The 6,235-nt window shown below is 43.9% G+C and overlaps 1 non-coding gene across 1 annotated transcript; it reads right to left on the bottom strand.

Moving 5' to 3' along the window:
- Positions 1-5,636: 5,636 nt before the first annotated feature.
- trnaa-agc (transfer RNA alanine (anticodon AGC)) lies at positions 5,637-5,709 on the bottom strand. Its single transcript has one exon. It is a non-coding gene; the product is annotated as a tRNA-Ala (tRNA).
- Between the last annotated feature and the right edge of the window lie 526 nt (positions 5,710-6,235).

Here is a 6,235-nt window from a genome sequence, read left to right as displayed (position 1 = left end):
AGGACTTTCAGGTTAAATAAGCAGCTGCTCTACTTTCACGGGAAAGAAGGGAAAAGGATAGAGAAGAATGGTTAGAGTGACAAATATTGGCTGAGAAATAAAGGGGCAGCGGGCCTTGTATCAGGAGAAAATGGGATTTGTTTTGAAACAGAGCTTTTCCAGAGGATGTGGCAGAGTTTGTCACAGGAAGCGATTCCATGAAAATATCTGCTTCGGGTTTTCCTCGATTAAGATTAGTGAGCCATTTGAGAGTGTCATGTTCCATGAAAGCACAGCTGGCGGTGATGGGTAAACCATCACACACGTTCATGTGGACGGCTTTGTGCAGGAAACGCTAATGTTTATCACATTTATGTTGTCTATTTTTGAAAGAAGTGACATAATTGTAGCTAACACAGTGAATTTTGTATCAAATGTAATAGTCTTGAAAGCGTAATGTGCAAATACGACACGAGTTTGCTGTTGTTTAAATCCCTTAAAACTGCAGCTCAGCGTCTCTGCAGGCTCGTCATGCCACACTTAATTGATGGAATCTGAACTGGATCTGGGCCTCATGTCACATAAACCACATCATTCCGGCGTTCCAAGGGAAATGGGAGACAAGCTAAAAGGATGGCTGTGTTCTGCCAGGGCTTTTCTGAATCTACCCTGACCCAGGCGCCCCTGCAGCCCTTCACAGCCATGCAGGAAGAAATTACAGCGAGACGTCGCACTTGGAGGTATGTTTTCATTTACTGCCTGGGAAACAGTGGAAGGGGCGTCTTCAGAGCCAATGTGGATTTATGGGCAGGTTTCGCTGTTGCCTTTCCTGCTATTGTGTTTCTGTCGAAAGGAAGAAAGAAAAAATTCTTCTCAAAAAGTTAAAAAAAGTTCAGTTTATATGTTTTCACTGCCAGAGCTATCGGTTGCTATGATGCTAATTCTTTAACAGTTACATAGCACATCTGGCAACAGTAGCAATAACAACGTTGTCTTATAATCCACTGCTGCTGCTGGCCTAGCAGCTGTTCTTTTCTGATATATGGCTAAATTTGAAATGCTTTTATTGGAAAAATGATGCTAATGGACAGATAGGATCAGGTCTTGTATGATTAGCCGTTTGGCAATAGTGTCACCTGGGAGCGCCTCTTCAGACACGTGTTGGGCAGCTACGATGCATTAAAAAACAAACCAATGCTGCTTCAAAAAGACACATTTCAGCATGTGAAATATTTGTTTCTTTCAAAAAATTGCACGAAGAGGAAAGAATCATCTTAGGAGCATGAACCCAACAGTTCCTGACAGATTGATTGCAAGGAAAATCCAAGTCATTGTGTTTGCAACAGCACAAACTCCTCGTCCCCTGTGCCTCTTAGTAAAAGGCAGTTCGAAAAGTGTTTATGTTCGTGCTTCCTCACTCTTCACCGCTGCTACCTGCACACTTGCCTTGTAAAGTCACCGCAGAATGGCAGGAACTCCGCTCAGCTCTTTTCACCACTTCTTCCATGAAAAGACCACAGAGGAGAAACCTTGGCACACTGACAGAAATATTCCGAACTCTCCGTGACCCCCTACAAACAAGAACAAACACCCTTTAACATGTGCTGTGTTGGATCGCAATATTCTCGAGTGTATCGCTGCGTGTCCACGTGTTCTCTGAATGAAGACTTTAAGGAGAAAAATGCCAATTTCAAAATGTATTTAGCAAATAGAACCAATTCAAGATACAAATATTACAGAGCTCCGGGACAGTTCAAACCCTACAATAACAGAGTCAATTGGCAAGGCATGAAGTCTGACAACCTAACTAGCCCTTGACCCAGTCTTTTGTAGAAACACATAGGCAAATTATTGATGCTAATTCAGTCCGATGTCTTCTGATTGGATGACCTTGTCTTCTCCTTCCAGTTCCATTGGATGCTGGCACAGTCCTTGTTCTCCATTGTTTCCCAGATAGCCCGGTCAAAGTTCACATTCTTCTTGCAGATGAACTTATTAACACTAAATTATGCTGTCCAGTTTTAGATGGGTGTTTAACACTTTCAGCCTGACTATCTTCCCTACAATTATCTAAACAACAGCCATGTGTCAACTGACTACTTATCTTTATTACACATGCTAATGCTTATATTATCCCTAACATCTAAACTAATTCTGACATAAAACAGAAATATACAAAAAAGCAGACACAATTCTCTTCAGCTGCTGCACACACTTTACAAACCTTTACAAACCTCTGCACAAGTGAAACCCAGACACATGGCAACACTGAGGAAGTCACTCTTGTGATGTTAAACACGCTGAAAGGCGCAGGAGTAGAAGTGTGCCCAAACTCTTACTCACTTTTTCTACAGTGAAATCCATGAGGCCAAAATGAGTATTGTGTTACTTCAAATACAACTCTGAATTTAAACAACACAACCACACTCAAAATGCCCCCAATAAGTAATTGAGTAAACCTGATAAATGTGCTTCATGAGGGGCTTAACTTTAATCAAACCAGCTGCATTTGGAATAATGTGTTTTCTGGAGGCTCTCCACTGTCACTGACAGTCAGCCAGCATTTCCCGTGCACCCCAGCCTCCTTTTATAAATAAACTGATTCTTCCTATAGAGCACAGCTATTTTTGTAACCCACAGCCCCTTAGTGTTTCCTCTCAGGCTAGATACGTGCATATATGAGTGCATGTGGACATGACAGGTCAGCGGAGGGGGACTGTCGAGAGAATGAGCAGCTCCCCAACAGAAGCGCAGTGTTTGTTTTGACGTGTGTCAGCTGCTGCTGGGGGGGTTAAGGGGCTTGAGCTAACCTGCAGACGGCTGCTTCCATACTTCCTCACCCTCTCACATTTACTTATTCATACTAGACACAGGAGTTCCAAAAGGCCCATTGTCTTAGGATAACATCGCAACAATGTCCCAAAGTCACGTGATCTGGAGCCCAGCCATAATATCCAGGGCGCTCGGTTTTTGGTCCATATTGTTTTTCCAAATCTAGGTTGTAAATGGATGAGCCTGCAAGTCCCATCTGGTTTTCCCACACAAAAAAGGCTTCCCTTTGAACCTCCTGAGGAAAATAACGTCTTCTGACTTGAATGAGGTTACAGGGGACACTGGGAATGCAGAAGGTTCATCTCAAAATGTCCTTTTCCTCAGTTGACAAAAAGTTGAATTTCATTTGTGTCAACCATGATTCTGTCTGTCGATGAACGTTTTCTAACAGAACAACGGTGCTGTTTGTTCTCCGAATTGTGCTTTGCTTTTTCTGTTGAGGGACCAGAGGCAGAACAGAACCCCTCCTTCCCTGCTTAAATCTGTATTCAGGATTCTTCCACTGTCTTTGGACACGTTAAGGCTGAAAAGACAGTGAGAAGAGTAGCGTCAAACTTGGCCCAATTGGTGTGGGCACCTTCAAAGTGAGAACAAACTTTCAAACAGATGTTGCTCATGTCCACTTAAAATGCAAGCATGTCTTAAAGCATTGATCCACTGTTTGTTGGATCAATGCTTTGTCTTATCATACATGATCAACTGTGTGAATTTCATTGTTATGCTGATGACACCCAGCTTTATTTATCCATGAAACCAGAGGAGGACAGAGAAGTTAGTGAAGCTTCAGACCTGTCTTAAAGACATAAAGTCCTGGATGTCTTCAAATTTCCTCCTCCTTAACCCAGGAAAAACTGAGGTCATGGTGTTTGGTCCTGAACCTCTCAGGGATAGATTAGATCACATGATCACTCTAGATGGTATCTCATTAACATCTAGTCTCTGTGAGGAATCTAGGAGTAACTTTTGATCAAAATCTCTCCTTCAACTACACATTAATTAGTCTCCTAGAAGTGCCTTTTTTCACTTGAGGAACATCACAAAGATCAGGAAGCTACTGACCCACCATGATGCTGAAAAGTTAGTCCATGCTTTGTTACTTCTAGGCTGGACTATTGTAATTCTTTATTATCAGGGTGTCCAAACAACTCTTTTAAGAAGCCTCCAGCTGATCCAAAATGCTGCAGCCAGAGTTCTGACATGGGTACTGACAAAGAGATCACATAACTCCTGTACTGGCGTCGCTTCATTGGCTGCCCGTTAAATTTAGAATAATTTTTAAAACCCCTTCTTTTGACCTACAAGGTCCTCAGAGGCTCGCTCCATCCTACCTGGAGAGTAGTGATACCTTACCAGCCAATAGACCGCTCCGCTCTCAGAATGCTGGACTACTTGTGGTTCCCAGAGTCTCTAGGAGTAGAATGGGGGGCCGAGCATTTAGCTACCAGGCCCCCCCCTGCTATGGAACCCAGCTCCCTGTCCAGGTACGGAGGCTGGCTCCATCGCTACTTTTAAGATTAGGCTTAAAACCTACCTCTTTGAAAAAGCTTATTGTTACTAAATTCTGTAGTTCCAGTTACTATCATAGATAGACAAATGATCATACTTCGGGGGTTGTCTAATCATTAGGTCACAATCTGTGCTGTTATAGGCCAAGGCTGCCGGGGTCCAGGAAATGATCACCTGACAGGCCTCTGTCACCCCACGGGTCATGGGTTCCTCTCCTCTCCTCTCCTCTCCTCTCCTCCCTTCCTCCTCCCTATCCTCTCCTCTCTACTCTCCTCTCCTCTCCTCTCCTCTCCTCTCCTCTCCTCTCCTTTCCTCCTCCTCCTGAAGCAGACTAGTTATGCTGATTCCTGTGTAGTTTTTCTGCTTCTCCCCACCCCCTATTTATTTACAGGTATCGCCGCCTTCGGAGCTGCATGATGACCTCCGGCCCCACTGACCCATTGTATAGTGTATTTTTGTGTGTTTCTGTGCTCTTTGCCTCTCCTCTCCTCTCCCTCCTCTCCTCTCCTCTCCTCTCCTCTCTCCTCTCCTCTCCTCTCCTCTCCTCTCCTCTCTCCTCTCCTCTCCTCTCCTCTCTCCCCCTCCTTCTCTTCTCTTCTCTTCTCTTCTCTCTCTTCTCTTCTCTTCTCTCTTCTCTTCCTCTCCTCTCTCCTCTCCTCCTCTCCTCTCCTCTCCTCTCCTCTCCTCTCCTCCTCTCCTCTCCTCTCCTCTCTCTCCTCTCCTCTCTCTTTACCCAGCTGGCCTTTAGCAGGAGGGCCCCCCTACCTGGTCCTGCTCAAGGTTTCTTCCTGTTAAAGGGGAGTTTTTCCTTGCCACATGTTGCTTGTCTGGGGTCAGGCCCTGGGATTCTGGAAAGCGCCTTTAAACAATTTTGATTGTATAAGACGCTATATAAATAAAGATTGATTTGATTTTAATTAAACTCATTGCCATACATGACTTTGTGTAATGCTTAGCCACTTCCTGGTGTTGAGAAGATGGAATGGTTTTATTTTAAAATGTTGATCTGTTCTATCAAGAGCATGTACAGAAAGATTCATCGCTTGTGTTGTTTTGCGCCTACTACAATGACAGAATGTTAAGTGTATATAGAAAGTTGTGTTAGCACTAATTACAAGCATGTGTGTTGTGCTAAATGGAGGATCCGGGCATGGGGTCAGATGACTGGCATGATTTGAATGGTATTGTCATAGAAAATAAGGAAATACTTTATATAAAACGATTAGCTTTTAAAATCTTATTTTTACAAGATTCAAGGACGTCAAGTGCGCAGTATGAAGATATTTCATGACCAGATTAAATTAAATACAAAAAAGTTTTGGAGGATGCGGGCATCGATCCCGCTACCTCTCGCATGCTAAGCGAGCGCTCTACCATTTGAGCTAATCCCCTGGTGCCCCAGATCGTCGAAGGAAAGATTGTTACAATTTAGCAATTTTTTCCCCCTTGCAACTTTGTATCTAGCTTTTTTCCCTTGACTGCCCGAGCACAAATTAGTTCTGCTCGGATTGTTTTTGTGAACAGTCAGAGGAAAAAAGCTGTTTCTTTTCTGGCACAATTTGCACTGCTTATAAAATTATCCCACGTAATTCTGCCAAACAGCTAAACGCGATGGCAGCGTCTGGGTTGTCATGGATCGGAACAATTACGCAACAGGCCTGTTTCTGGCGCTGCCTGGTGATGGAAAGTACAATCAAATCTGTGTTCAAACTCTTTTGGGGCACTGATATCAGGAGAGGAAAATGGTGAGGTCAAGAATGAGGAGACCTCCTGAGATATGGCTATTGTGGCCTGAGGAAAAGGACTGCACTGCCTCTCCGTCAGCTTTATGAGAGAGGTGGAATGTTCCTGCTGTCTCACTCTTGGTTCTTGTTTTTCCACTAATTACGACACATCTGCAGAGAGGCAGCAGCCTGCC

Source organism: Takifugu rubripes, unplaced genomic scaffold (genome assembly GCF_901000725.2).
Source record: "Takifugu rubripes unplaced genomic scaffold, fTakRub1.2, whole genome shotgun sequence".
Taxonomy (NCBI): Eukaryota; Metazoa; Chordata; class Actinopteri; order Tetraodontiformes; family Tetraodontidae; genus Takifugu; species Takifugu rubripes.
The sequence above is the reverse complement of the archived record's forward strand: the minus strand, read 5'-3'. Positions and strand labels throughout refer to the sequence as shown.